Below are 25,880 nucleotides of genomic sequence, written 5' to 3' on the forward strand. Positions count from 1 at the left end.
TCCGTACTCGCGACGAGGCTTAAAATTGACGAGAATACATAAAAAATATAGGGGGCGGCAAAAAAAGGGGTGCAACACGAGGACTTCCCAGGGGGTCACCCATCCTAGTACTCTCGCCCAAGCACGCTTAACTTCGGAGTTCTGATGGATCCGGTGCATTAGTGCTGGTATGATCGCACCCATTAGTAACACCACCTTTTATTCTCTCATAGCTGTTGCGGTGAGGCGTAAGCGCGTGATTCCAAACATGGAACGGTCGTAACTTTTTCACACCTACGGTACCCACGGCATATGCCCGGGAAGCTCCCGACGTGTGTAGCTATTGGCGTAGCCCGAACGCGGGTTTCACGGCGAAAAAGTCGAGCGTTGCGAGCTGTCGCGGGCTATTTTCCATGCCTGAGGAGTTCGTCCCGACGACACTGGCACGTGGGCCCCACATGGGAATTCGTGCAGCGCGTAAAGCGTAGCGATTTGAATTTCTTTCGATCCGTACTCGCGAAGCTTAGAAAATTGACGAGAATACATAAAAAAAAAAACTTATGGGGACGTCGGGGCGGCAAAAAGGGGTGCAACACGAGGACTTCCCAGGGGGTCCCCCATCCTAGTACTACCTCGCCCAAGCACGCTTAACTTCGGAGTTCTGATGGGATCCGGTGCATTAGTGCTGGTATGATCGCACCCATTAGTAACACCACCTTTTATTCTCTTATAGCTGTTGCGGTGAGGGCGTAAGTGCGTGATTCCAAACATGGAACGGTCGTAACTTTTTCACACCTACGGTACCCACACGGCATATGCCCCGGGAAGCTCCCGAGCGAGCCCGACGTCGTGGAGCTGTTGCCGTAGCCCGAACTGGGGGTTTCGCGGCGAAAAAGTCGAGCGTTGCGAGCTTTCGCGGGCCATTTTCAATGCCTGAGGAGTGTCGTCCCGACGGCACTGGCACGTGGGCCCTACATGGGAATTCGTGCAGCGCTAAAGCGTAGCGATATTCGAAATTGACGAGAATCATAAAAAACATATGGGGGACGAGGCGGGTAGAAAATGACGTGAAACACGAGAATAAAAAAAAACTATGGGGGCGGGGCGGCAAAAAAGGGATGCTGCAACACGAGACTTCCCAGGGGCGGCACCCTCCCTAGTAATACTCTCGCCCAAGCACGCTTAACTCGGAGTTCTGATGGGATCCGGTGCATTAGTGCTGGTATGATCGCACCCATTAGTAACACCACCTTTTATTCTCTCATAGCTGTTGCGTGAGCGTAAGAGCGTGATCCAAAACATGGAACGGTCCGTAACTTTTTCACACCTACGGTACCCACAGGCATATGCCCGTGAAAGCTCCCGACGTCGTGGAGCTGTTGGCGAGCCCGACGCGGGTTTCACGGCGAAAAAGTCGAGCGTTGCGAGCTTTCGCGGGCCATTTTCCATGCCTGAGGAGTTCGTCCCGATGACACTGGCACGTGGGCCCCACATGGGAATTCGTGCAGCGCGTAAAGCGTAGCGATTCGAATTTCTTTCGATCCGTACTCGCGACGAGGCTTAGAAAATTGACGAGAATACATAAAAAAAAAACTTATGGGGACGGCGGGGCGGCAAAAAGGGGTGCAACACGAGGACTTCCCAGGGGGTCACCCATCCTAGTACTACTCTCGCCCAAGCACGCTTAACTTCGGAGTTCTGATGGGATCCGGTGCATTAGTGCTGGTATGATCGCACCCATTAGTAACACCACCTTTTATTCTCTTATAGCTGTTGCGGTGAGGCGTAAGTGCGTGATTCCAAACATGGAACGGTCGTAACTTTTTCACACCTACGGTACCCACAGGCATATGCCCGGGAAGCTCCCGTACGAGCCCGACGTCGTGGAGCTGTTGGCCGTAGCCCGAACGCGGGTTTCGCGGCGAAAAAGTCGAGCGTTGCGAGCTTTCGCGGGCCATTTTCCAATGCCTGAGGAGTTCGTCCCGACGGCACTGGCACGTGGGCCCTACATGGGAATTCGTGCAGCGCGTAAAGCGTAGCGATTCCGAATTTCTTTCGATCCGTACTCGCGACGAGGCTTAGAAAATTGACGAGAATACATAAAAAAAAACTTATGGGGACGGCGGGGCGGCAAAAAGGGGTGCAACACGAGGACTTCCCAGGGGGTCACCCATCCTAGTACTACTCTCGCCCAAGCACGCTTAACTTCGGAGTTCTGATGGGATCCGGTGCATTAGTGCTGGTATGATCGCACCCATTAGTAACACCACCTTTTATTCTCTTATAGCTGTTGCGGTGAGGCGTAAGTGCGTGATTCCAAACATGGAACGGTCGTAACTTTTTCACACCTACGGTACCCACGGCATATGCCCGGGAAGCTCCCGACGAGCCCGACGTCGTGGAGCTGTTGCCGTAGCCCGAACGAGGGTTTCGCGGCGAAAAAGTCGAGCGTTGCGAGCTTTCGCGGGCCATTTTCCAATGCCTGAGGAGTTCGTCCCGACGGCACTGGCACGTGGGCCCTACATGGGAATTCGTGCAGCGCGTAAAGCGTAGCGATCCGAATTTCTTTCGATCCGTACTCGCGACGAGGCTTAGAAAATTGACGAGAATACATAAAAAAAAAACTTATGGGGACGGCGGGGCGGCAAAAAGGGGTGCAACACGAGGACTTCCCAGGGGGTCACCCATCCTAGTACTACTCTCGCCCAAGCACGCTTAACTTCGGAGTTCTGATGGGATCCGGTGCATTAGTGCTGGTATGATCGCACCCATTAGTAACACCACCTTTTATTCTCTTATAGCTGTTGCGGTGAGGCGTAAGTGCGTGATTCCAAACATGGAACGGTCGTAACTTTTTCACACCTACGGTACCCACGGCATATGCCCGGGAAGCTCCCGACGAGCCCGACGTCGTGGAGCTGTTGCCGTAGCCCGAACGCGGGTTTCGCGGCGAAAAAGTCGAGCGTTGCGAGCTTTCGCGGGCCATTTTCCAATGCCTGAGGAGTTCGTCCCGACGGCACTGGCACGTGGGCCCCTACATGGGAATTCGTGCAGCGCGTAAAGCGTAGCGATTCGAATTTCTTTCGATCCGTACTCGCGACGAGGCTTAGAAAATTGACGAGAATACATAAAAAAAAAACCTATGGGGACGGCGGGGCGGCAAAAAGGGGTGCAACACGAGGACTTCCCAGGGGGTCACCCATCCTAGTACTACTCTCGCCCAAGCACGCTTAACTTCGGAGTTCTGATGGGATCCGGTGCATTAGTGCTGGTATGATCGCACCCATTAGTAACACCACCTTTTATTCTCTTATAGCTGTTGCGGTGAGGCGTAAGTGCGTGATTCCAAACATGGAACGGTCGTAACTTTTTCACACCTACGGTACCCACGGCATATGCCCGGGAAGCTCCCGACGAGCCCGACGTCGTGGAGCTGTTGCCGTAGCCCGAACGCGGGTTTCGCGGCGAAAAAGTCGAGCGTTGCGAGCTTTCGCGGGCCATTTTCCAATGCCTGAGGAGTTCGTCCCGACGGCACTGGCACGTGGGCCCCACATGGGAATTCGTGCAGCGCGTAAAGCGTAGCGATTCGAATTTCTTTCGATCCGTACTCGCGACGAGGCTTAGAAAATTGACGAGAATACATAAAAAAAAACTTATGGGGACGGCGGGGCGGCAAAAAGGGGTGCAACACGAGGACTTCCCAGGGGGTCACCCATCCTAGTACTACTCTCGCCCAAGCACGCTTAACTTCGGAGTTCTGATGGGATCCGGTGCATTAGTGCTGGTATGATCGCACCCATTAGTAACACCACCTTTTATTCTCTTATAGCTGTTGCGGTGAGGCGTAAGTGCGTGATTCCAAACATGGAACGGTCGTAACTTTTTCACACCTACGGTACCCACGGCATATGCCCGGGAAGCTCCCGACGAGCCCGACGTCGTGGAGCTGTTGGCCGTAGCCCGAACGCGGGTTTCGCGGCGAAAAAGTCGAGCGTTGCGAGCTTTCGCGGGCCATTTTCCAATGCCTGAGGAGTTCGTCCCGACGGCACTGGCACGTGGGCCCCACATGGGAATTCGTGCAGCGCGTAAAGCGTAGCGATTCGAATTTCTTTCGATCCGTACTCGCGACGAGGCTTAGAAAATTGACGAGAATACATAAAAAAAAACATATGGGGACGTCGGGGCGGCAAAAAGGGGTGCAACACGAGGACTTCCCAGGGGGTCACCCATCCTAGTACTACTCTCGCCCAAGCACGCTTAACTTCGGAGTTCTGATGGGATCCGGTGCATTAGTGCTGGTATGATCGCACCCATTAGTAACACCACCTTTTATTCTCTTATAGCTGTTGCGGTGAGGCGTAAGTGCGTGATTCCAAACATGGAACGGTCGTAACTTTTTCACACCTACGGTACCCACGGCATAATGCCCGGGAAGCTCCGTACGAGCCCGACGTCGTGGAGCTGTGGCCGAGCCCGAATGCGGGGTTTCGCGGACGAAAAAGTCGAGCGTTGCGAGCTTTCCGCGGGCCATTTTCAATGCCTGAGGAGTTTCGTCCGACGGCACTGGCATCGTGGGCCCTACATGGGAAATTCGTGCAGCGCGTAAAGGCGTAGCGATTCGAAATTCTTTCGATCCGTACTCGCGACGAGGGCTTAGAAAAATTGACGAGAATACATAAAAAAAAAACATTATGGGGACGGCTGGGGCGGCAAAAAGGGGTGAACACGAGGACTTCCATGGTGGTCACCATCCTAGTAACTACGCTCGCCCAGCACGCTTAACTTCGGAGTTCTGATGGGATTCCGGTGCATTAGTGCTAGGTATGATCGCACCAATTAGGAACACCACCTTTTATTCTCTTATAGCTGTTGCGGTGAGGCGTAAGTGCGTGATTCCAAACATGGAACGGTCGTAACTTTTTCACACCTACGGTACCCACGGCATATGCCCGGGAAGCTCCCGTCGAGCCCGACGTCGTGGAGCTGTTGGCGTAGCCCGAACGCGGGTTTCGCGGCGAAAAGTCGAGCGTTGCGAGCTTTCGCGGGCCATTTTCCAATGCCTGAGGAGTTCGTCCCGACGGCACTGGCACGTGGGCCCCACATGGGAATTCGTGCAGCGCGTAAAGCGTAGCGATTCGAATTTCTTTCGATCCGTACTCGCGACGAGGCTTAGAAAATTGACGAGAATACATAAAAAAAAAACCTATGGGGACGGCGGGGCGGCAAAAAGGGGTGCAACACGAGGACTTCCCAGGGGGTCACCCATCCTAGTACTACTCTCGCCCAAGCACGCTTAACTTCGGAGTTCTGATGGGATCCGGTGCATTAGTGCTGGTATGATCGCACCCATTAGTAACACCACCTTTTATTCTCTTATAGCTGTTGCGGTGAGGCGTAAGTGCGTGATTCCAAACATGGAACGGTCGTAACTTTTTCACACCTACGGTACCCACGGCATATGCCCGGGAAGCTCCCGACGAGCCCGACGTCGTGGAGCTGTTGCCGTAGCCCGAACGCGGGTTTCGCGGCGAAAAAGTCGAGCGTTGCGAGCTTTCGCGGGCCATTTTCCAATGCCTGAGGAGTTCGTCCCGACGGCACTGGCACGTGGGCCCCACATGGGAATTCGTGCAGCGCGTAAAGCGTAGCGATTCGAATTTCTTTCGATCCGTACTCGCGACGAGGCTTAGAAAATTGACGAGAATACATAAAAAAAACATATGGGGACGGCGGGGCGGCAAAAAGGGGTGCAACACGAGGACTTCCCAGGGGGTCACCCATCCTAGTACTACTCTCGCCCAAGCACGCTTAACTTCGGAGTTCTGATGGGATCCGGTGCATTAGTGCTGGTATGATCGCACCCATTAGTAACACCACCTTTTATTCTCTTATAGCTGTTGCGGTGAGGCGTAAGTGCGTGATTCCAAACATGGAACGGTCGTAACTTTTTCACACCTACGGTACCCACGGCATATGCCCGGGAAGCTCCCGTACGAGCCCGACGTCGTGGAGCTGTTGCCGTAGCCCGAACGCGGGTTTCGCGGCGAAAAAGTCGAGCGTTGCGAGCTTTCGCGGGCCATTTTCCAATGCCTGAGGAGTTCGTCCCGACGGCACTGGCACGTGGGCCCCACATGGGAATTCGTGCAGCGCGTAAAGCGTAGCGATTCGAATTTCTTTCGATCCGTACTCGCGACGAGGCTTAGAAAATTGACGAGAATACATAAAAAAAACATATGGGGACGGCGGGGCGGCAAAAAGGGGTGCAACACGAGGACTTCCCAGGGGGTCACCCATCCTAGTACTACTCTCGCCCAAGCACGCTTAACTTCGGAGTTCTGATGGGATCCGGTGCATTAGTGCTGGTATGATCGCACCCATTAGTAACACCACCTTTTATTCTCTTATAGCTGTTGCGGTGAGGCGTAAGTGCGTGATTCCAAACATGGAACGGTCGTAACTTTTTCACACCTACGGTACCCACGGCATATGCCCGGGAAGCTCCCGTACGAGCCCGACGTCGTGGAGCTGTTGCCGTAGCCCGAACGCGGGTTTCGCGGCGAAAAAGTCGAGCGTTGCGAGCTTTCGCGGGCCATTTTCCAATGCCTGAGGAGTTCGTCCCGACGGCACTGGCACGTGGGCCCCACATGGGAATTCGTGCAGCGCGTAAAGCGTAGCGATTCGAATTTCTTTCGATCCGTACTCGCGACGAGGCTTAGAAAATTGACGAGAATACATAAAAAAAACATATGGGGACGTCGGGGCGGCAAAAAGGGGTGCAACACGAGGACTTCCCAGGGGGTCACCCATCCTAGTACTACTCTCGCCCAAGCACGCTTAACTTCGGAGTTCTGATGGGATCCGGTGCATTAGTGCTGGTATGATCGCACCCATTAGTAACACCACCTTTTATTCTCTTATAGCTGTTGCGGTGAGGCGTAAGTGCGTGATTCCAAACATGGAACGGTCGTAACTTTTTCACACCTACGGTACCCACGGCATATGCCCGGGAAGCTCCCGACGAGCCCGACGTCGTGGAGCTGTTGGCGTAGCCCGAACGCGGGTTTCGCGGCGAAAAAGTCGAGCGTTGCGAGCTTTCGCGGGCCATTTTCCAATGCCTGAGGAGTTCGTCCCGACGGCACTGGCACGTGGGCCCCACATGGGAATTCGTGCAGCGCGTAAAGCGTAGCGATTCGAATTTCTTTCGATCCGTACTCGCGACGAGGCTTAGAAAATTGACGAGAATACATAAAAAAAACTATGGGGACGGCGGGGCGGCAAAAAGGGGTGCAACACGAGGACTTCCCAGGGGGTCACCCATCCTAGTACTACTCTCGCCCAAGCACGCTTAACTTCGGAGTTCTGATGGGATCCGGTGCATTAGTGCTGGTATGATCGCACCCATTAGTAACACCACCTTTTATTCTCTTATAGCTGTTGCGGTGAGGCGTAAGTGCGTGATTCCAAACATGGAACGGTCGTAACTTTTTCACACCTACGGTACCCACGGCATATGCCCGGGAAGCTCCCGACGAGCCCGACGTCGTGGAGCTGTTGCCGTAGCCCGAACGCGGGTTTCGCGGCGAAAAAGTCGAGCGTTGCGAGCTTTCGCGGGCCATTTTCCAATGCCTGAGGAGTTCGTCCCGACGGCACTGGCACGTGGGCCCCACATGGGAATTCGTGCAGCGCGTAAAGCGTAGCGATTCGAATTTCTTTCGATCCGTACTCGCGACGAGGCTTAGAAAATTGACGAGAATACATAAAAAAACGTATGGGGACGTCGGGGCGGCAAAAAGGGGTGCAACACGAGGACTTCCCAGGGGGTCACCCATCCTAGTACTACTCTCGCCCAAGCACGCTTAACTTCGGAGTTCTGATGGGATCCGGTGCATTAGTGCTGGTATGATCGCACCCATTAGTAACACCACCTTTTATTCTCTTATAGCTGTTGCGGTGAGGCGTAAGTGCGTGATTCCAAACATGGAACGGTCGTAACTTTTTCACACCTACGGTACCCACGGCATATGCCCGGGAAGCTCCCGACGAGCCCGACGTCGTGGAGCTGTTGCCGTAGCCCGAACGCGGGTTTCGCGGCGAAAAAGTCGAGCGTTGCGAGCTTTCGCGGGCCATTTTCCAATGCCTGAGGAGTTCGTCCCGACGGCACTGGCACGTGGGCCCTACATGGGAATTCGTGCAGCGCGTAAAGCGTAGCGATCCGAATTTCTTTCGATCCGTACTCGCGACGAGGCTTAGAAAATTGACGAGAATACATAAAAAAAAACGTATGGGGACGTCGGGGCGGCAAAAAGGGGTGCAACACGAGGACTTCCCAGGGGGTCACCCATCCTAGTACTACTCTCGCCCAAGCACGCTTAACTTCGGAGTTCTGATGGGATCCGGTGCATTAGTGCTGGTATGATCGCACCCATTAGTAACACCACCTTTTATTCTCTTATAGCTGTTGCGGTGAGGCGTAAGTGCGTGATTCCAAACATGGAACGGTCGTAACTTTTTCACACCTACGGTACCCACGGCATATGCCCGGGAAGCTCCCGACGAGCCCGACGTCGTGGAGCTGTTGCCGTAGCCCGAACGCGGGTTTCGCGGCGAAAAAGTCGAGCGTTGCGAGCTTTCGCGGGCCATTTTCCAATGCCTGAGGAGTTCGTCCCGACGGCACTGGCACGTGGGCCCCACATAGGAATTCGTGCAGCGCGTAAAGCGTAGCGATTCGAATTTCTTTCGATCCGTACTCGCGACGAGGCTTAGAAAATTGACGAGAATACATAAAAAAAAACTTATGGGGACGTCGGGGCGGCAAAAAGGGGTGCAACACGAGGACTTCCCAGGGGGTCACCCATCCTAGTACTACTCTCGCCCAAGCACGCTTAACTTCGGAGTTCTGATGGGATCCGGTGCATTAGTGCTGGTATGATCGCACCCATTAGTAACACCACCTTTTATTCTCTTATAGCTGTTGCGGTGAGGCGTAAGTGCGTGATTCCAAACATGGAACGGTCGTAACTTTTTCACACCTACGGTACCCACGGCATATGCCCGGGAAGCTCCCGACGAGCCCGACGTCGTGGAGCTGTTGGCCGTAGCCCGAACGCGGGTTTCGCGGCGAAAAAGTCGAGCGTTGCGAGCTTTCGCGGGCCATTTTCCAATGCCTGAGGAGTTCGTCCCGACGGCACTGGCACGTGGGCCCCACATGGGAATTCGTGCAGCGCGTAAAGCGTAGCGATTCGAATTTCTTTCGATCCGTACTCGCGACGAGGCTTAGAAAATTGACGAGAATACATAAAAAAAACATATGGGGACGTCGGGGCGGCAAAAAGGGGTGCAACACGAGGACTTCCCAGGGGGTCACCCATCCTAGTACTACTCTCGCCCAAGCACGCTTAACTTCGGAGTTCTGATGGGATCCGGTGCATTAGTGCTGGTATGATCGCACCCATTAGTAACACCACCTTTTATTCTCTTATAGCTGTTGCGGTGAGGCGTAAGTGCGTGATTCCAAACATGGAACGGTCGTAACTTTTTCACACCTACGGTACCCACGGCATATGCCCGGGAAGCTCCCGACGAGCCCGACGTCGTGGAGCTGTTGGCGTAGCCCGAACGCGGGTTTCGCGGCGAAAAAGTCGAGCGTTGCGAGCTTTCGCGGGCCATTTTCCAATGCCTGAGGAGTTCGTCCCGACGGCACTGGCACGTGGGCCCCACATGGGAATTCGTGCAGCGCGTAAAGCGTAGCGATTCGAATTTCTTTCGATCCGTACTCGCGACGAGGCTTAGAAAATTGACGAGAATACATAAAAAAACGTATGGGGACGTCGGGGCGGCAAAAAGGGGTGCAACACGAGGACTTCCCAGGGGGTCACCCATCCTAGTACTACTCTCGCCCAAGCACGCTTAACTTCGGAGTTCTGATGGGATCCGGTGCATTAGTGCTGGTATGATCGCACCCATTAGTAACACCACCTTTTATTCTCTTATAGCTGTTGCGGTGAGGCGTAAGTGCGTGATTCCAAACATGGAACGGTCGTAACTTTTTCACACCTACGGTACCCACGGCATATGCCCGGGAAGCTCCCGACGCGTGGAGCTGTTGCCGTAGCCCGAACGCGGGTTTCGCGGCGAAAAAGTCGAGCGTTGCGAGCTTTCGCGGGCCATTTTCCATGCCTGAGGAGTTCGTCCCGACGACACTGGCACGTGGGACCCACATGGGAATTCGTGCAGCGCGTAAAGCGTAGCGATTCGAATTTCTTTCGATCCGTACTCGCGACGAGGCTTAGAAAATTGACGAAGAATACATAAAAAAACTATGGGGGCGGCAAAAGGGGTGCAAACACGAGGACTTATTCTTTCGATCCGTACTCGCGACGAGGCTTAGAAAATTGACGAGAATACATAAAAAAACATATGGGGGCGGCAAAAAGGGGTGCAACACGAGGACTTCCCAGGGGGTCACCCATCCTAGTACTACTCTCGCCCAAGCACGCTTAACTTCGGAGTTCTGATGGGATCCGGTGCATTAGTGCTGGTATGATCGCACCCATTAGTAACACCACCTTTTATTCTCTTATAGCTGTTGCGGTGAGGCGTAAGTGCGTGATTCCAAACATGGAACGGTCGTAACTTTTTCACACCTACGGTACCCACAGCATATGCCCGGGAAGCTCCCGACGAGCCCGACGTCGTGGAGCTGTTGCCGTAGCCCGAACGGGGGTTTTGCGGCGAAAAAGTCGAGCGTTGCGAGCTTTCGCGGGCCATTTTCCAATGCCTGAGGAGTTCGTCCCGACGGCACTGGCACGTGGGCCCTACATGGGAATTCGTGCAGCGCGTAAAGCGTAGCGATCCGAATTTCTTTCGATCCGTACTCGCGACGAGGCTTAGAAAAATTGACGAGAATACATAAAAAAAACGTATGGGGACGTCGGGGGCGGCAAAAGGGGTGCAAACACGAGGACTTCCCAGGGGGTCACCCATCCTAGTACTACTCTCGCCCAAGCCGCTTAACTTCGGAGTTCTGATGGGATCCGGTGCATTAGTGCTGGTATGATCGCACCCATTAGTAACACCACCTTTATTCTCTTATAGCTGTTGCGGTGAGGCGTAAGTGCGTGATTCCAAACATGGAACGGTCGTAACTTTTTCACACCTACGGTACCCACGTCATATGCTCGGGAAGCTCCCGACGAGCCCGACGTCGTGGAGCTGTTGGCGTAGCCCGAACGCGGGTTTCGCGGCGAAAAAGTCGAGCGTTGCGAGCATTCGCGGGCCATTTTCCAATGCCTGAGGAGTTCGTCCCGACGGCACTGGCACGTGGGCCCCACATGGGAATTCGTGCAGCGCGTAAAGCGTAGCGATTCGAATTTCTTTCGATCCGTACTCGCGACGAGGCTTAGAAAATTGACGAGAATACATAAAAAAAAACTATGGGGACGGCGGGGCGGCAAAAAGGGGTGCAACACGAGGACTTCCCAGGGGGTCACCCATCCTAGTACTACTCTCGCCCAAGCACGCTTAACTTCGGAGTTCTGATGGGATCCGGTGCATTAGTGCTGGTATGATCGCACCCATTAGTAACACCACCTTTTATTCTCTTATAGCTGTTGCGGTGAGGCGTAAGTGCGTGATTCCAAACATGGAACGGTCGTAACTTTTTCACACCTACGGTACCCACGGCATATGCCCGGGAAGCTCCCGACGTCGTGGAGCTGTTGGCCGTAGCCCGAACGCGGGTTTCGCGGCGAAAAAGTCGAGCGTTGCGAGCTTTCGCGGGCCATTTTCCATGCCTGAGGAGTTCGTCCCGACGACACTGGCACGTGGGACCCACATGGGAATTCGTGCAGCGCGTAAAGCGTAGCGATTCGAATTTCTTTCGATCCGTACTCGCGACGAGCTTAGAAAATTGACGAGAATACATAAAAAAAACATATGGGGGCGGCAAAAAGGGGTGCAACACGAGGACTTATTCTTTCGATCCGTACTCGCGACGAGGCTTAGAAAATTGACGAGAATACATAAAAAACATATGGGGGCGGCAAAAGGGGTGCAACACGAGGACTTCCCAGGGGGTCACCCATCCTAGTACTACTCTCGCCCAAGCACGCTTAACTTCGGAGTTCTGATGGGATCCGGTTGCATTAGTGCTGGTATGATCGCACCCATTAGTAACACCACCTTTTATTCTCTTATAGCTGTTGCGGTGAGGCGTAAGTGCGTGATTCCAAACATGGAACGGTCGTAACTTTTTCACACCTACGGTACCCACGGCATATGCCCGGGAAGCTCCCGCGAGCCCGACGTCGTGGAGCTGTTGGCGTAGCCCGAACGCGGGTTTCGCGGCGAAAAAGTCGAGCGTTGCGAGCTTTCGCGGGCCATTTTCCAATGCCTGAGGAGTTCGTCCCGACGGCACTGGCACGTGGGCCCCACATGGGAATTCGTGCAGCGCGTAAAGCGTAGCGATTCGAATTTCTTTCGATCCGTACTCGCGACGAGGCTTAGAAAATTGACGAGAATACATAAAAAAAACTATATGGGGACGGCGGGGCGGCAAAAAGGGGTGCAACACGAGGACTTCCCAGGGGGTCACCCATCCTAGTACTACTCTCGCCCAAGCACGCTTAACTTCGGAGTTCTGATGGGATCCGGTGCATTAGTGCTGGTATGATCGCACCCATTAGTAACACCACCTTTTATTCTCTTATAGCTGTTGCGGTGAGGCGTAAGTGCGTGATTCCAAACATGGAACGGTCGTAACTTTTTCACACCTACGGTACCCACGGCATATGCCCGGGAAGCTCCCGACGCGTGGAGCTGTTGCCGTAGCCCGAACGCGGGTTTCGCGGCGAAAAGTCGAGCGTTGCGAGCTTTCGCGGGCCATTTTCCATGCCTGAGGAGTTCGTCCCGACGACACTGGCACGTGGGACCCACATGGGAATTCGTGCAGCGCGTAAAGCGTAGCGATTCGAATTTCTTTCGATCCGTACTCGCGACGAGGCTTAGAAAATTGACGAGAATACATAAAAAAACATATGGGGCCGGCAAAAAGGGGTGCAACACGAGGACTTATTCTTTCGATCCGTACTCGCGACGAGGCTTAGAAAATTGACGAGAATACATAAAAAAACATATGGGGGCGGCAAAAAGGGGTGCAACACGAGGACTTCCCAGGGGGTCACCCATCCTAGTACTACTCTCGCCCAAGCACGCTTAACTTTGGAGTTCTGATGGGATCCGGTGCATTAGTGCTGGTATGATCGCACCCATTAGTAACACCACCTTTTATTCTCTCATAGCTGTTGCGGTGAGACGTAAGCGCGTGCTTCCAAACATGGAACGGTTGTAACTTTTTCACACCTACGGTACCCACGGCATATGCCCGGGAAGCTCCCGACGTCGTGGAGCTGTTGGCGTAGCCCGAACGCGGGTTTCGCGGCGAAAAAGTCGAGCGTTGCGAGCTTTCGCGGGCCATTTTCCATGCCTGAGGAGTTCGTCCCGACGACACTGGCACGTGGGACCCACATGGGAATTCGTGCAGCGCGTAAAGCGTAGCGATTCGAATTTCTTTCGATCCGTACTCGCGACGAGGCTTAGAAAATTGACGAAAATACATAAAAAAACATATGGGGGCGGCAAAAAGGGGTGCAACACGAGGACTTATTCTTTCGATCCGTACTCGCGACGAGGCTTAGAAAATTGACGAGAATACATAAAAAAACATATGGGGGCGGCAAAAAGGGGTGCAACACGAGGACTTCCCAGGGGGTCACCCATCCTAGTACTACTCTCGCCCAAGCACGCTTAACTTCGGAGTTCTGATGGGATCCGGTGCATTAGTGCTGGTATGATCGCACCCATTAGTAACACCACCTTTTATTCTCTCATAGCTGTTGCGGTGAGGCGTAAGCGCGTGATTCCAAACATGGAACGGTCGTAACTTTTTCACACCTACGGTACCCACGGCATATGCCCGTGAAGCTCCCGACGTCGTGGAGCTGTTGGCGAAGCCCGAACGCGGGTTTCGCGGCGAAAAAGTCGAGCGTTGCGAGCTTTCGCGGGCCATTTTCCATGCCTGAGGAGTTCGTCCCGATGACACTGGCACGTGGGCCCCACATGGGAATTCGTGCAGCGCGTAAAGCGTAGCGATTCGAATTTCTTTCGATCCGTACTCGCTCCCATCCTAGTACTACTCTCGCCCAAGCACGCTTAACTTCGGAGTTCTGATGGGATCCGGTGCATTAGTGCTGGTATGATCGCTACCCATTAGTAACACCACCTTTTATTCTCTTATAGCTGTTGCGGTGAGGCGTAAGTGCGTGATTCCAAACATGGAACGGTCGTAACTTTTTCACACCTACGGTACCCACGGCATATGCCCGGGAAGCTCCCGACGTCGTGTAGCTATTGGCGTAGCCCGAACGCGGGTTTCGCGGCGAAAAAGTCGAGCGTTGCGAGCTTTCGCGGGCCATTTTCCATGCCTGAGGAGTTCGTCCCGACGGACACTGGCACGTGGGCCCCACATGGGAATTCGTGCAGCGCGTAAAGCGTAGCGATTCGAATTTCTTTCGATCCGTACTCGCGACGAGGCTTATAAAATTGACGAGAATACATAAAAAAATATATGGGGGCGGCAAAAAGGGGTGCAACACGAGGACTTCCCAGGGGGTCACCCATCCTAGTACTACTCTCGCCCAAGCACGCTTAACTTCGGAGTTCTGATGGGATCCGGTGCATTAGTGCTGGTATGATCGCACCCATTAGTAACACCACCTTTTATTCTCTTATAGCTGTTGCGGTGAGGCGTAAGTGCGTGATTCCAAACATGGAACGGTCGTAACTTTTTCACACCTACGGTACCCACGGCATATGCCCGGGAAGCTCCCGTACGAGCCCGACGTCGTGGAGCTGTTGCCGTAGCCCGAACGCGGGTTTCGCGGCGAAAAAGTCGAGCGTTGCGAGCTTTCGCGGGCCATTTTCCAATGCCTGAGGAGTTCGTCCCGACGGCACTGGCACGTGGGCCCCTACATGGGAATTCGTGCAGCGCGTAAAGCGTAGCGATTCGAATTTCTTTCGATCCGTACTCGCGACGAGGCTTAGAAAATTGACGAGAATACATAAAAAAAAAACATATGGGGACGGCATGGGGGGGGCGGCAAAAAGGGGTGCAACACGAGGACTTCCCAGGGGGTCACCCATCCTAGTACTACTCTCGCCCAAGCACGCTTAACTTCGGAGTTCTGATGGGATCCGGTGCATTAGTGCTGGTATGATCGCACCCATTAGTAACACCACCTTTATTCTCTTATAGCTGTTGCGGTGAGGCGTAAGTGCGTGATTCCAAACATGGAACGGTCGTAACTTTTCACACCTACGGTACCCACGGCATATGCCCGGGAAGCTCCCGTCGAGCCCGACGTCGTGCAGCTGTTGGCGTAGCCCGAACGCGGGTTTCGCGGCGAAAAAGTCGAGCGTTGCGAGCTTTCGCGGGCCATTTTCCAATGCCCTGAGGCAGTTCGTCCCGACGGCACTGGCACGTGGGCCCCACATGGGAATTCGTGCAGCGCGTAAAGCGTAGCGATTCGAATTTCTTTCGATCCGTACTCGCGACGAGGCTTAGAAAATTGACGAGAATACATAAAAAAAAAACATATGGCGACGGCGGGGCGGCAAAAAGGGGTGCAACACGAGGACTTCCCAGGGGGTCACCCATCCTAGTACTACTCTCGCCCAAGCACGCTTAACTTCGGAGTTCTGATGGGATCCGGTGCATTAGTGCTGGTATGATCGCACCCATTAGTAACACCACCTTTTATTCTCTTATAGCTGTTGCGGTGAGGCGTAAGTGCGTGATTCCAAACATGGAACGGTCGTAACTTTTTCACACCTACGGTACCCACGGCATATGCCCGGGAAGCTCCCGTCGAGCCCGACGTCGTGGAGCTGTTGGCGTAGCCCGAACGCGGGTTTCGCGGCGAAAAAGTCGAGCGTTGCGAGCATTCGCGGGCCATTTTCCAATGCCTGAGGAGTTCGTCCCGACGGCACTGGCACGTGGGCCCCACATGGGAATTCGTGCAGCGCGTAAAGCGTAGCGATTCGAATTTCTTTCGATCCGTACTCGCGACGAGGCTTAGAAAATTGACGGAATACATAAAAAAAAACATATGGACGGCGGCGGCAAAAAGGGGTTGGCAACACGAGGACTTCCAGGGGGTCACCCATCCTAGTACTACTCTCGCCCAAGCAGCGCTACTTCGGAGTTCTGATGGGATCCGGGGCATTAGTGCTGGTATGATCGCACCCATTAGTAACACCACCTTTTATTCTCTTATAGCTGTTGCGGTAGGGCGTAGTGCGTGATTCCAAACATGGAACGGTCAGTAACGTTTTCACACCTACGGTACCCACGGCATATGCCCGGGAAGCTCCCGTCGAGCCCGACGTCGTGTAGCTGTTGGCGTAGCCCGAACGCGGTTTTCGCGGCGAAAAAGTCGAGCGTTGCGAGCTTTCGCGGGCCATTTTCCATGCCTGAGGAGTTCGTCCCGACGACACTGGCACGTGGGCCCCACATGGGAATTCGTGCAGCGCGTAAAGCGTAGCGATTTCGAATTTCTTTCGATCCGTACTCGCGACGAGGCTTATAAAATTGACGAGAATACATAAAAAAAATATATGGGGGCGGCAAAAAGGGGTGCAACACGAGGACTTCCCAGGGGGTCACCCATCCTAGTACTACTCTCGCCCAAGCACGCTTAACTTCGGAGTTCTGATGGGATCCGGTGCATTAGTGCTGGTATGATCGCACCCATTAGTAACACCACCTTTTATTCTCTCATAGCTGTTGCGGTGAGGCGTAAGTGCGTGATTCCAAACATGGAACGGTCGTAACTTTTTCACACCTACGGTACCCACGGCATATGCCCGGGAAGCTCCCGCGAGCCCGACGTCGTGGAGCTGTTGCCGTAGCCCGAACGCGGGTTTCGCGGCGAAAAAGTCGAGCGTTGCGAGCTTTCGCGGGCCATTTTCCATGCCTGAGGAGTTCGTCCCGACGACACTGGCACGTGGGCCCCACATAGGAATTCATGCAGCGCGTAAAGCGTAGCGATTCGAATTTCTTTCGATCCGTACTCGCGACGAGGCTTAGAAAATTGACGAGAATACATAAAAAAACGTATGGGGACGTCGGGGCGGCAAAAAGGGGTGCAACACGAGGACTTCCCAGGGGGTCACCCATCCTAGTACTACTCTCGCCCAAGCACGCTTAACTTCGGAGTTCTGATGGGATCCGGTGCATTAGTGCTGGTATGATCGCACCCATTAGTAACACCACCTTTTATTCTCTTATAGCTGTTGCGGTGAGGCGTAAGTGCGTGATTCCAAACATGGAACGGTCGTAACTTTTTCACACCTACGGTACCCACGGCATATGCCCGGGAAGCTCCCGACGAGCCCGACGTCGTGGAGCTGTTGCCGTAGCCCGAACGCGGGTTTCGCGGCGAAAAAGTCGAGCGTTGCGAGCTTTCGCGGGCCATTTTCCATGCCTGAGGAGTTCGTCCCGACGACACTGGCACGTGGGACCCACATGGGAATTCGTGCAGCGCGTAAAGCGTAGCGATTCGAATTTCTTTCGATCCGTACTCGCGACGAGGCTTAGAAAATTGACGAAAATACATAAAAAAACATATGGGGGCGGCAAAAAGGGGTGCAACACGAGGACTTATTCTTTCGATCCGTACTCGCGACGAGGCTTAGAAAATTGACGAGAATACATAAAAAAACATATGGGGGCGGCAAAAAGGGGTGCAACACGAGGACTTCCCAGGGGGTCACCCATCCTAGTACTACTCTCGCCCAAGCACGCTTAACTTCGGAGTTCTGATGGGATCCGGTGCATTAGTGCTGGTATGATCGCACCCATTAGTAACACCACCTTTTATTCTCTCATAGCTGTTGCGGTGAGGCGTAAGCGCGTGATTCCAAACATGGAACGGTCGTAACTTTTTCACACCTACGGTACCCACGGCATATGCCCGTGAAGCTCCCGACGTCGTGGAGCTGTTGGCGAAGCCCGAACGCGGGTTTCACGGCGAAAAAGTCGAGCGTTGCGAGCTTTCGCGGGCCATTTTCCATGCCTGAGGAGTTCGTCCCGATGACACTGGCACGTGGGCCCCACATGGGAATTCGTGCAGCGCGTAAAGCGTAGCGATTCGAATTTCTTTCGATCCGTACTCGCTCCCATCCTAGTACTACTCTCGCCCAAGCACGCTTAACTTCGGAGTTCTGATGGGATCCGGTGCATTAGTGCTGGTATGATCGTACCCATTAGTAACACCACCTTTTATTCTCTTATAGTTGTTGCGGTGAGGCGTAAGTGCGTGATTCCAAACATGGAACGGTCGTAACTTTTTCACACCTACGGTACCCACGGCATATGCCCGGGAAGCTCCCGACGTCGTGTAGCTATTGGCGTAGCCCGAACGCGGGTTTCGCGGCGAAAAAGTCGAGCGTTGCGAGCTTTCGCGGGCCATTTTCCATGCCTGAGGAGTTCGTCCCGACGACACTGGCACGTGGGCCCCACATGGGAATTCGTGCAGCGCGTAAAGCGTAGCGATTTCGAATTTCTTTCGATCCGTACTCGCGACGAGGCTTATAAAATTGACGAGAATACATAAAAAAATATATGGGGGGCGGCAAAAAGGGGTGCAACACGAGGACTTCCCAGGGGGTCACCCATCCTAGTACTACTCTCGCCCAAGCACGCTTAACTTCGGAGTTCTGATGGGATCCGGTGCATTAGTGCTGGTATGATCGCACCCATTAGTAACACCACCTTTTATTCTCTCATAGCTGTTGCGGTGAGGCGTAAGTGCGTGATTCCAAACATGGAACGGTCGTAACTTTTTCACACCTACGGTACCCACGGCATATGCCCGGGAAGCTCCCGCGAGCCCGACGTCGTGTAGCTGTTGGCGTAGCCCGAACGCGGGTTTCGCGGCGAAAAAGTCGAGCGTTGCGAGCTTTCGCGGGCCATTTTCCATGCCTGAGGAGTTCGTCCCGACGACACTGGCACGTGGGCCCCACATGGGAATTCGTGCAGCGCGTAAAGCGTAGCGATTCGAATTTCTTTCGATCCGTACTCGCGACGAGGCTTATAAAATTGACGAGAATACATAAAAAAAATATATGGGGGCGGCAAAAAGGGGTGCAACACGAGGACTTCCCAGGGGGTCACCCATCCTAGTACTACTCTCGCCCAAGCACGCTTAACTTCGGAGTTCTGATGGGATCCGGTGCATTAGTGCTGGTATGATCGCACCCATTAGTAACACCACCTTTTATTCTCTCATAGCTGTTGCGGTGAGGCGTAAGTGCGTGATTCCAAACATGGAACGGTCGTAACTTTTTCACACCTACGGTACCCACGGCATATGCCCGGGAAGCTCCCGACGTCGTGTAGCTATTGGCGTAGCCCGAACGCGGGTTTCACGGCGAAAAAGTCGAGCGTTGCGAGCTGTCGCGGGCTATTTTCCATGCCTGAGGAGTTCGTCCCGACGACACTGGCACGTGGGCCCCACATGGGAATTCGTGCAGCGCGTAAAGCGTAGCGATTCGAATTTCTTTCGATCCGTACTCGCGACGAGGCTTATAAAATTGACGAGAATACATAAAAAAAATATATGGGGGCGGCAAAAAGGGGTGCAACACGAGGACTTCCCAGGGGGTCACCCATCCTAGTACTACTCTCGCCCAAGCACGCTTAACTTCGGAGTTCTGATGGGATCCGGTGCATTAGTGCTGGTATGATCGCACCCATTAGTAACACCACCTTTTATTCTCTCATAGCTGTTGCGGTGAGGCGTAAGTGCGTGATTCCAAACATGGAACGGTCGTAACTTTTTCACACCTACGGTACCCACGGCATATGCCCGGGAAGCTCCCGACGCGTGGAGCTGTTGCCGTAGCCCGAACGCGGGTTTCGCGGCGAAAAAGTCGAGCGTTGCGAGCTTTCGCGGGCCATTTTCCATGCCTGAGGAGTTCGTCCCGACGGCACTGGCACGTGGGCCCCACATGGGAATTCGTGCAGCGCGTAAAGCGTAGCGATTCGAATTTCTTTCGATCCGTACTCGCGACGAGGCTTAGAAAATTGACGAGAATACATAAAAAAACGTATGGGGACGTCGGGGCGGCAAAAAGGGGTGCAACACGAGGACTTCCCAGGGGGTCACCCATCCTAGTACTACTCTCGCCCAAGCACGCTTAACTTCGGAGTTCTGATGGGATCCGGTGCATTAGTGCTGGTATGATCGCACCCATTAGTAACACCACCTTTTATTCTCTTATAGCTGTTGCGGTGAGGCGTAAGTGCGTGATTCCAAACATGGAACGGTCGTAACTTTTTCACACCTACGGTACCCACGGCATATGCCCGGGAAGCTCCCGTCGAGCCCGACGTCGTGGAGCTGTTGGCGTAGCCCGAACACGGGTTTCGCGGCTGAAAAAGTCGAGCCGTTGCGAGCTTTCGCGGGCCATTTTCCATGCCGAGGCAGTTCGTCCCGACGACACTGGCACGTGGGACCCACATGGGATTCGTGCAGCGCGTAAAGCGTAGCGATGCGAATTTCCTTTCGATCCGTACTCGCGACGAGGCTTAGAAAATTGACCGAGAAATACATAAAAAAACATATGGGGGGGGGGGGGGGGCGGGCAAAAAGGGGTGCAACCACGAGGACTTATTCTTTCCGATCCGGACTCGCGAACGAGGCTGAGAAAATTGACGAGAATACATAAAAAACATATGGGGGCGGCAAAAAGGGGGTGCAACACGAGGACTTCCGCAGGGGGTCACCCATCCTAGTACTACTCTCGCCCAAGCACGCCTTAACTTCGGAGTTCTGATTGGGATCCGGTGCACCTTAGTGCTGGTATGAATCGCACCCATTAGTAACACCACCTTTTTTCGCTCATAGCTTGTTGCGGTGAGGCGTAAGCGCGTGATTCCAAACATGGAACGGTCGTAACTTTTTCACACCTACGGTACCCACGGCATATGCCCGTGAAGCTCCCGACGTCGTGGAGCTGTTGGCGAAGCCCGAACGCGGGTTTTGCGGCGAAAAAGTCGAGCGTTGCGAGCTTTCGCGGGCCATTTTCCATGCCTGAGGAGTTCGTCCCGATGACACTGGCACGTGGGCCCCACATGGGAATTCGTGCAGCGCGTAAAGCGTAGCGATTCGAATTTCTTTCGATCCGTACTCGCTCCCATCCTAGTACTACTCTCGCCCAAGCACGCTTAACTTCGGAGTTCTGATGGGATCCGGTGCATTAGTGCTGGTATGATCGTACCCATTAGTAACACCACCTTTTATTCTCTTATAGTTGTTGCGGTGAGGCGTAAGTGCGTGATTCCAAACATGGAACGGTCGTAACTTTTTCACACCTACGGTACCCACGGCATATGCCCGGGAAGCTCCCGACGTCGTGTAGCTATTGGCGTAGCCCGAACGCGGGTTTCGCGGCGAAAAAGTCGAGCGTTGCGAGCTTTCGCGGGCCATTTTCCATGCCTGAGGAGTTCGTCCCGACGACACTGGCACGTGGGCCCCACATGGGAATTCGTGCAGCGCGTAAAGCGTAGCGATTTGAATTTCTTTCGATCCGTACTCGCGACGAGGCTTATAAAATTGACGAGAATACATAAAAAAATATATGGGGGCGGCAAAAAGGGGTGCAACACGAGGACTTCCCAGGGGGTCACCCATCCTAGTACTACTCTCGCCCAAGCACGCTTAACTTCGGAGTTCTGATGGGATCCGGTGCATTAGTGCTGGTATGATCGCACCCATTAGTAACACCACCTTTTATTCTCTCATAGCTGTTGCGGTGAGGCGTAAGCGCGTGATTCCAAATATGGAACGGTCGTAACTTTTTCACACCTACGGTACCCACGGCATATGCCCGGGAAGCTCCCGACGCGTGGAGCTGTTGGCGTAGCCCGAATGCGGGTTTCGCGGCGAAAAAGTCGAGCGTTGCGAGCTTTCGCGGGCCATTTTCCAATGCCTGAGGAGTTCGTCCCGACGGCACTGGCACGTGGGCCCCACATGGGAATTCGTGCAGCGCGTAAAGCGTAGCGATTCGAATTTCTTTCGATCCGTACTCGCGACGAGGCTTAGAAAATTGACGAGAATACATAAAAAAAAACATATGGCGACGGCGGGGCGGCAAAAAGGGGTGCAACACGAGGACTTCCCAGGGGGTCACCCATCCTAGTACTACTCTCGCCCAAGCACGCTTAACTTCGGAGTTCTGATGGGATCCGGTGCATTAGTGCTGGTATGATCGCACCCATTAGTAACACCACCTTTTATTCTCTTATAGCTGTTGCGGTGAGGCGTAAGTGCGTGATTCCAAACATGGAACGGTCGTAACTTTTTCACACCTACGGTACCCACGGCATATGCCCGGGAAGCTCCCGTCGAGCCCGACGTCGTGGAGCTGTTGGCGTAGCCCGAACGCGGGTTTCGCGGCGAAAAAGTCGAGCGTTGCGAGCTTTCGCGGGCCATTTTCCAATGCCTGAGGAGTTCGTCCCGACGGCACTGGCACGTGGGCCCCACATGGGAATTCGTGCAGCGCGTAAAGCGTAGCGATTCGAATTTCTTTCGATCCGTACTCGCGACGAGGCTTAGAAAATTGACGAGAATACATAAAAAAAACATATGGGACGTCGGGGCGGCAAAAAGGGGTGCAACACGAGGACTTCCCAGGGGGTCACCCATCCTAGTACTACTCTCGCCCAAGCACGCTTAACTTCGGAGTTCTGATGGGATCCGGTGCATTAGTGCTGGTATGATCGCACCCATTAGTAACACCACCTTTTATTCTCTCATAGCTGTTGCGGTGAGGCGTAAGCGCGTGATTCCAAACATGGAACGGTCGTAACTTTTTCACACCTACGGTACCCACGGCATATGCCCGTGAAGCTCCCGACGTCGTGGAGCTGTTGGCGAAGCCCGAACGCGGGTTTCGCGGCGAAAAAGTCGAGCGTTGGCGAGCTTTCGCGGGCCATTTTCCATGCCTGAGGAGTTCGTCCCGATGGACACTGGCACGTGGGCCCCACATGGGAATTCGTGCAGCGCGTAAAGCGTAGCGATTTCGAATTTCTTTTCGATCCGTACTCGCTCCCATCCTAGTTACCCATCTACTCTCGCCCCAAGCACGCTTAACTTCGGAGTTTCTGATGGGATCCGGTGCATTAGTGCTGGTATGATCGTACCCATTAGTAACACCACCTTTTATTCTCTTATAGTTGTTGCGGTGAGGCGTAAGTGCGTGATTCCAAACATGGAACGGTCGTAACTTTTTCACACCTACGGTACCCACGGCATATGCCCGGGAAGCTCCCGACGTCGTGTAGCTATTGGCGTAGCCCGAACGCGGGTTTCGCGGCGAAAAAGTCGAGCGTTGCGAGCTTTCGCGGGCCATTTTCCATGCCTGAGGAGTTCGTCCCGACGACACTGGCACGTGGGCCCCACATGGGAATTCGTGCAGCGCGTAAAGCGTAGCGATTTGAATTTCTTTCGATCCGTACTCGCGACGAGGCTTATAAAATTGACGAGAATACATAAAAAAATATATGGGGGCGGCAAAAAGGGGTGCAACACGAGGACTTCCCAGGGGGTCACCCATCCTAGTACTACTCTCGCCCAAGCACGCTTAACTTCGGAGTTCTGATGGGATCCGGTGCATTAGTGCTGGTATGATCGCACCCATTAGTAACACCACCTTTTATTCTCTCATAGCTGTTGCGGTGAGGCGTAAGCGCGTGATTCCAAATATGGAACGGTCGTAACTTTTTCACACCTACGGTACCCACGGCATATGCCCGGGAAGCTCCCGACGTCGTGTAGCTATTGGCGTAGCCCGAACGCGGGTTTCACGGCGAAAAAGTCGAGCGTTGCGAGCTGTCGCGGGCTATTTTCCATGCCTGAGGAGTTCGTCCCGACGACACTGGCACGTGGGCCCCACATGGGAATTCGTGCAGCGCGTAAAGCGTAGCGATTTGAATTTCTTTCGATCCGTACTCGCGACGAGGCTTATAAAATTGACGAGAATACATAAAAAAATATATGGGGGCGGCAAAAAGGGGTGCAACACGAGGACTTCCCAGGGGGTCACCCATCCTAGTACTACTCTCGCCCAAGCACGCTTAACTTCGGAGTTCTGATGGGATCCGGTGCATTAGTGCTGGTATGATCGCACCCATTAGTAACACCACCTTTTATTCTCTCATAGCTGTTGCGGTGAGGCGTAAGTGCGTGATTCCAAACATGGAACGGTCGTAACTTTTTCACACCTACGGTACCCACGGCATATGCCCGGGAAGCTCCCGACGCGTGGAGCTGTTGCCGTAGCCCGAACGCGGGTTTCGCGGCGAAAAAGTCGAGCGTTGCGAGCTTTCGCGGGCCATTTTCCATGCCTGAGGAGTTCGTCCCGACGACACTGGCACGTGGGACCCACATGGGAATTCGTGCAGCGCGTAAAGCGTAGCGATTCGAATTTCTTTCGATCCGTACTCGCGACGAGGCTTAGAAAATTGACGAGAATACATAAAAAAACATATGGGGGCGGCAAAAAGGGGTGCAACACGAGGACTTATTCTTTCGATCCGTACTCGCGACGAGGCTTAGAAAATTGACGAGAATACATAAAAAAACATATGGGGGCGGCAAAAAGGGGTGCAACACGAGGACTTCCCAGGGGGTCACCCATCCTAGTACTACTCTCGCCCAAGCACGCTTAACTTCGGAGTTCTGATGGGATCCGGTGCATTAGTGCTGGTATGATCGCACCCATTAGTAACACCACCTTTTATTCTCTCATAGCTGTTGCGGTGAGGCGTAAGCGCGTGATTCCAAACATGGAACGGTCGTAACTTTTTCACACCTACGGTACCCACGGCATATGCCCGTGAAGCTCCCGACGTCGTGGAGCTGTTGGCGAAGCCCGAACGCGGGTTTCACGGCGAAAAAGTCGAGCGTTGCGAGCTTTCGCGGGCCATTTTCCATGCCTGAGGAGTTCGTCCCGATGACACTGGCACGTGGGCCCCACATGGGAATTCGTGCAGCGCGTAAAGCGTAGCGATTCGAATTTCTTTCGATCCGTACTCGCTCCCATCCTAGTACTACTCTCGCCCAAGCACGCTTAACTTCGGAGTTCTGATGGGATCCGGTGCATTAGTGCTGGTATGATCGTACCCATTAGTAACACCACCTTTTATTCTCTTATAGTTGTTGCGGTGAGGCGTAAGTGCGTGATTCCAAACATGGAACGGTCGTAACTTTTTCACACCTACGGTACCCACGGCATATGCCCGGGAAGCTCCCGACGTCGTGTAGCTATTGGCGTAGCCCGAATGCGGGTTTCGCGGCGAAAAAGTCGAGCGTTGCGAGCTTTCGCGGGCTATTTTCCATGCCTGAGGAGTTCGTCCCGACGACACTGGCACGTGGGCCCCACATGGAAATTCGTGCAGCGCGTAAAGCGTAGCGATTTGAATTTCTTTCGATCCGTACTCGCGACGAGGCTTATAAAATTGACGAGAATACATAAAAAAATATATGGGGGCGGCAAAAAGGGGTGCAACACGAGGACTTCCCAGGGGGTCACCCATCCTAGTACTACTCTCGCCCAAGCACGCTTAACTTCGGAGTTCTGATGGGATCCGGTGCATTAGTGCTGGTATGATCGCACCCATTAGTAACACCACCTTTTATTCTCTCATAGCTGTTGCGGTGAGGCGTAAGTGCGTGATTCCAAACATGGAACGGTCGTAACTTTTTCACACCTACGGTACCCACGGCATATGCCCGGGAAGCTCCCGACGCGTGGAGCTGTTGCCGTAGCCCGAACGCGGGTTT

At 53.8% G+C, this 25,880-nt stretch overlaps 42 non-coding genes and 7 pseudogenes across 42 annotated transcripts; all 49 read right to left on the bottom strand.

Annotated features, from left to right (window-relative positions):
* Positions 1-66: 66 nt before the first annotated feature.
* LOC131003456 (5S ribosomal RNA) lies at positions 67-181 on the bottom strand. The gene has a single exon (XR_009094685.1). It is a non-coding gene; the product is annotated as a 5S ribosomal RNA (ribosomal RNA).
* A 382-nt stretch (positions 182-563) lies between these two features.
* LOC131003450 (5S ribosomal RNA) lies at positions 564-681 on the bottom strand. The gene has a single exon (XR_009094679.1). It is a non-coding gene; the product is annotated as a 5S ribosomal RNA (ribosomal RNA).
* A 416-nt stretch (positions 682-1,097) lies between these two features.
* On the bottom strand, positions 1,098-1,215 carry LOC131003400 (5S ribosomal RNA; annotated as a pseudogene).
* Positions 1,216-1,599: 384 nt separating this feature from the next.
* Positions 1,600-1,718, bottom strand: LOC131003399 (5S ribosomal RNA). Its single transcript, XR_009094637.1, has one exon. It is a non-coding gene; the product is annotated as a 5S ribosomal RNA (ribosomal RNA).
* Positions 1,719-2,116: 398 nt separating this feature from the next.
* Positions 2,117-2,235, bottom strand: LOC131003419 (5S ribosomal RNA). Its single transcript, XR_009094648.1, has one exon. It is a non-coding gene; the product is annotated as a 5S ribosomal RNA (ribosomal RNA).
* Positions 2,236-2,630: 395 nt separating this feature from the next.
* On the bottom strand, positions 2,631-2,749 carry LOC131003430 (5S ribosomal RNA). Its single transcript, XR_009094659.1, has one exon. It is a non-coding gene; the product is annotated as a 5S ribosomal RNA (ribosomal RNA).
* A 396-nt stretch (positions 2,750-3,145) lies between these two features.
* On the bottom strand, positions 3,146-3,264 carry LOC131003441 (5S ribosomal RNA). Its single transcript, XR_009094670.1, has one exon. It is a non-coding gene; the product is annotated as a 5S ribosomal RNA (ribosomal RNA).
* A 394-nt stretch (positions 3,265-3,658) lies between these two features.
* On the bottom strand, positions 3,659-3,777 carry LOC131003452 (5S ribosomal RNA). Its single transcript, XR_009094681.1, has one exon. It is a non-coding gene; the product is annotated as a 5S ribosomal RNA (ribosomal RNA).
* A 395-nt stretch (positions 3,778-4,172) lies between these two features.
* On the bottom strand, positions 4,173-4,291 carry LOC131003405 (5S ribosomal RNA). Its single transcript, XR_009094638.1, has one exon. It is a non-coding gene; the product is annotated as a 5S ribosomal RNA (ribosomal RNA).
* A 917-nt stretch (positions 4,292-5,208) lies between these two features.
* LOC131003409 (5S ribosomal RNA) lies at positions 5,209-5,327 on the bottom strand. Its single transcript, XR_009094639.1, has one exon. It is a non-coding gene; the product is annotated as a 5S ribosomal RNA (ribosomal RNA).
* A 393-nt stretch (positions 5,328-5,720) lies between these two features.
* Positions 5,721-5,839, bottom strand: LOC131003410 (5S ribosomal RNA). Its single transcript, XR_009094640.1, has one exon. It is a non-coding gene; the product is annotated as a 5S ribosomal RNA (ribosomal RNA).
* Positions 5,840-6,233: 394 nt separating this feature from the next.
* On the bottom strand, positions 6,234-6,352 carry LOC131003411 (5S ribosomal RNA). Its single transcript, XR_009094641.1, has one exon. It is a non-coding gene; the product is annotated as a 5S ribosomal RNA (ribosomal RNA).
* A 394-nt stretch (positions 6,353-6,746) lies between these two features.
* LOC131003412 (5S ribosomal RNA) lies at positions 6,747-6,865 on the bottom strand. The gene has a single exon (XR_009094642.1). It is a non-coding gene; the product is annotated as a 5S ribosomal RNA (ribosomal RNA).
* Positions 6,866-7,257: 392 nt separating this feature from the next.
* LOC131003414 (5S ribosomal RNA) lies at positions 7,258-7,376 on the bottom strand. Its single transcript, XR_009094643.1, has one exon. It is a non-coding gene; the product is annotated as a 5S ribosomal RNA (ribosomal RNA).
* Positions 7,377-7,768: 392 nt separating this feature from the next.
* On the bottom strand, positions 7,769-7,887 carry LOC131003415 (5S ribosomal RNA). The gene has a single exon (XR_009094644.1). It is a non-coding gene; the product is annotated as a 5S ribosomal RNA (ribosomal RNA).
* A 394-nt stretch (positions 7,888-8,281) lies between these two features.
* On the bottom strand, positions 8,282-8,400 carry LOC131003416 (5S ribosomal RNA). Its single transcript, XR_009094645.1, has one exon. It is a non-coding gene; the product is annotated as a 5S ribosomal RNA (ribosomal RNA).
* A 394-nt stretch (positions 8,401-8,794) lies between these two features.
* On the bottom strand, positions 8,795-8,913 carry LOC131003417 (5S ribosomal RNA). Its single transcript, XR_009094646.1, has one exon. It is a non-coding gene; the product is annotated as a 5S ribosomal RNA (ribosomal RNA).
* A 394-nt stretch (positions 8,914-9,307) lies between these two features.
* On the bottom strand, positions 9,308-9,426 carry LOC131003418 (5S ribosomal RNA). Its single transcript, XR_009094647.1, has one exon. It is a non-coding gene; the product is annotated as a 5S ribosomal RNA (ribosomal RNA).
* A 392-nt stretch (positions 9,427-9,818) lies between these two features.
* Positions 9,819-9,937, bottom strand: LOC131003420 (5S ribosomal RNA). The gene has a single exon (XR_009094649.1). It is a non-coding gene; the product is annotated as a 5S ribosomal RNA (ribosomal RNA).
* A 471-nt stretch (positions 9,938-10,408) lies between these two features.
* Positions 10,409-10,527, bottom strand: LOC131003421 (5S ribosomal RNA). Its single transcript, XR_009094650.1, has one exon. It is a non-coding gene; the product is annotated as a 5S ribosomal RNA (ribosomal RNA).
* Positions 10,528-10,921: 394 nt separating this feature from the next.
* Positions 10,922-11,040, bottom strand: LOC131003455 (5S ribosomal RNA). Its single transcript, XR_009094684.1, has one exon. It is a non-coding gene; the product is annotated as a 5S ribosomal RNA (ribosomal RNA).
* A 392-nt stretch (positions 11,041-11,432) lies between these two features.
* LOC131003422 (5S ribosomal RNA) lies at positions 11,433-11,551 on the bottom strand. Its single transcript, XR_009094651.1, has one exon. It is a non-coding gene; the product is annotated as a 5S ribosomal RNA (ribosomal RNA).
* Positions 11,552-12,022: 471 nt separating this feature from the next.
* LOC131003449 (5S ribosomal RNA) lies at positions 12,023-12,142 on the bottom strand. Its single transcript, XR_009094678.1, has one exon. It is a non-coding gene; the product is annotated as a 5S ribosomal RNA (ribosomal RNA).
* Positions 12,143-12,535: 393 nt separating this feature from the next.
* LOC131003423 (5S ribosomal RNA) lies at positions 12,536-12,654 on the bottom strand. The gene has a single exon (XR_009094652.1). It is a non-coding gene; the product is annotated as a 5S ribosomal RNA (ribosomal RNA).
* Positions 12,655-13,124: 470 nt separating this feature from the next.
* Positions 13,125-13,243, bottom strand: LOC131003448 (5S ribosomal RNA). The gene has a single exon (XR_009094677.1). It is a non-coding gene; the product is annotated as a 5S ribosomal RNA (ribosomal RNA).
* A 472-nt stretch (positions 13,244-13,715) lies between these two features.
* Positions 13,716-13,834, bottom strand: LOC131003424 (5S ribosomal RNA). The gene has a single exon (XR_009094653.1). It is a non-coding gene; the product is annotated as a 5S ribosomal RNA (ribosomal RNA).
* Positions 13,835-14,115: 281 nt separating this feature from the next.
* LOC131003401 (5S ribosomal RNA) lies at positions 14,116-14,239 on the bottom strand (annotated as a pseudogene).
* A 376-nt stretch (positions 14,240-14,615) lies between these two features.
* LOC131003425 (5S ribosomal RNA) lies at positions 14,616-14,734 on the bottom strand. The gene has a single exon (XR_009094654.1). It is a non-coding gene; the product is annotated as a 5S ribosomal RNA (ribosomal RNA).
* Positions 14,735-15,137: 403 nt separating this feature from the next.
* On the bottom strand, positions 15,138-15,256 carry LOC131003426 (5S ribosomal RNA). Its single transcript, XR_009094655.1, has one exon. It is a non-coding gene; the product is annotated as a 5S ribosomal RNA (ribosomal RNA).
* A 395-nt stretch (positions 15,257-15,651) lies between these two features.
* On the bottom strand, positions 15,652-15,770 carry LOC131003427 (5S ribosomal RNA). Its single transcript, XR_009094656.1, has one exon. It is a non-coding gene; the product is annotated as a 5S ribosomal RNA (ribosomal RNA).
* A 391-nt stretch (positions 15,771-16,161) lies between these two features.
* LOC131003402 (5S ribosomal RNA) lies at positions 16,162-16,278 on the bottom strand (annotated as a pseudogene).
* A 385-nt stretch (positions 16,279-16,663) lies between these two features.
* Positions 16,664-16,782, bottom strand: LOC131003428 (5S ribosomal RNA). Its single transcript, XR_009094657.1, has one exon. It is a non-coding gene; the product is annotated as a 5S ribosomal RNA (ribosomal RNA).
* A 390-nt stretch (positions 16,783-17,172) lies between these two features.
* Positions 17,173-17,291, bottom strand: LOC131003429 (5S ribosomal RNA). The gene has a single exon (XR_009094658.1). It is a non-coding gene; the product is annotated as a 5S ribosomal RNA (ribosomal RNA).
* Positions 17,292-17,772: 481 nt separating this feature from the next.
* Positions 17,773-17,891, bottom strand: LOC131003431 (5S ribosomal RNA). Its single transcript, XR_009094660.1, has one exon. It is a non-coding gene; the product is annotated as a 5S ribosomal RNA (ribosomal RNA).
* A 280-nt stretch (positions 17,892-18,171) lies between these two features.
* On the bottom strand, positions 18,172-18,296 carry LOC131003403 (5S ribosomal RNA; annotated as a pseudogene).
* Positions 18,297-18,672: 376 nt separating this feature from the next.
* LOC131003432 (5S ribosomal RNA) lies at positions 18,673-18,791 on the bottom strand. Its single transcript, XR_009094661.1, has one exon. It is a non-coding gene; the product is annotated as a 5S ribosomal RNA (ribosomal RNA).
* Positions 18,792-19,174: 383 nt separating this feature from the next.
* On the bottom strand, positions 19,175-19,293 carry LOC131003433 (5S ribosomal RNA). Its single transcript, XR_009094662.1, has one exon. It is a non-coding gene; the product is annotated as a 5S ribosomal RNA (ribosomal RNA).
* Positions 19,294-19,668: 375 nt separating this feature from the next.
* On the bottom strand, positions 19,669-19,787 carry LOC131003434 (5S ribosomal RNA). The gene has a single exon (XR_009094663.1). It is a non-coding gene; the product is annotated as a 5S ribosomal RNA (ribosomal RNA).
* A 381-nt stretch (positions 19,788-20,168) lies between these two features.
* On the bottom strand, positions 20,169-20,287 carry LOC131003435 (5S ribosomal RNA). The gene has a single exon (XR_009094664.1). It is a non-coding gene; the product is annotated as a 5S ribosomal RNA (ribosomal RNA).
* A 500-nt stretch (positions 20,288-20,787) lies between these two features.
* LOC131003457 (5S ribosomal RNA) lies at positions 20,788-20,912 on the bottom strand (annotated as a pseudogene).
* Positions 20,913-21,192: 280 nt separating this feature from the next.
* On the bottom strand, positions 21,193-21,317 carry LOC131003404 (5S ribosomal RNA; annotated as a pseudogene).
* Positions 21,318-21,691: 374 nt separating this feature from the next.
* On the bottom strand, positions 21,692-21,810 carry LOC131003436 (5S ribosomal RNA). The gene has a single exon (XR_009094665.1). It is a non-coding gene; the product is annotated as a 5S ribosomal RNA (ribosomal RNA).
* Positions 21,811-22,194: 384 nt separating this feature from the next.
* Positions 22,195-22,313, bottom strand: LOC131003437 (5S ribosomal RNA). The gene has a single exon (XR_009094666.1). It is a non-coding gene; the product is annotated as a 5S ribosomal RNA (ribosomal RNA).
* A 392-nt stretch (positions 22,314-22,705) lies between these two features.
* On the bottom strand, positions 22,706-22,824 carry LOC131003438 (5S ribosomal RNA). The gene has a single exon (XR_009094667.1). It is a non-coding gene; the product is annotated as a 5S ribosomal RNA (ribosomal RNA).
* Positions 22,825-23,615: 791 nt separating this feature from the next.
* LOC131003439 (5S ribosomal RNA) lies at positions 23,616-23,734 on the bottom strand. Its single transcript, XR_009094668.1, has one exon. It is a non-coding gene; the product is annotated as a 5S ribosomal RNA (ribosomal RNA).
* A 374-nt stretch (positions 23,735-24,108) lies between these two features.
* On the bottom strand, positions 24,109-24,227 carry LOC131003440 (5S ribosomal RNA). Its single transcript, XR_009094669.1, has one exon. It is a non-coding gene; the product is annotated as a 5S ribosomal RNA (ribosomal RNA).
* Positions 24,228-24,698: 471 nt separating this feature from the next.
* On the bottom strand, positions 24,699-24,817 carry LOC131003442 (5S ribosomal RNA). Its single transcript, XR_009094671.1, has one exon. It is a non-coding gene; the product is annotated as a 5S ribosomal RNA (ribosomal RNA).
* A 280-nt stretch (positions 24,818-25,097) lies between these two features.
* Positions 25,098-25,222, bottom strand: LOC131003406 (5S ribosomal RNA; annotated as a pseudogene).
* A 374-nt stretch (positions 25,223-25,596) lies between these two features.
* On the bottom strand, positions 25,597-25,715 carry LOC131003443 (5S ribosomal RNA). The gene has a single exon (XR_009094672.1). It is a non-coding gene; the product is annotated as a 5S ribosomal RNA (ribosomal RNA).
* Positions 25,716-25,880: the final 165 nt, after the last annotated feature.

The sequence above is a fragment of the Salvia miltiorrhiza genome, unplaced genomic scaffold (assembly GCF_028751815.1).
Source record: "Salvia miltiorrhiza cultivar Shanhuang (shh) unplaced genomic scaffold, IMPLAD_Smil_shh original_scaffold_216, whole genome shotgun sequence".
Taxonomy (NCBI): domain Eukaryota; kingdom Viridiplantae; phylum Streptophyta; class Magnoliopsida; order Lamiales; family Lamiaceae; genus Salvia; species Salvia miltiorrhiza.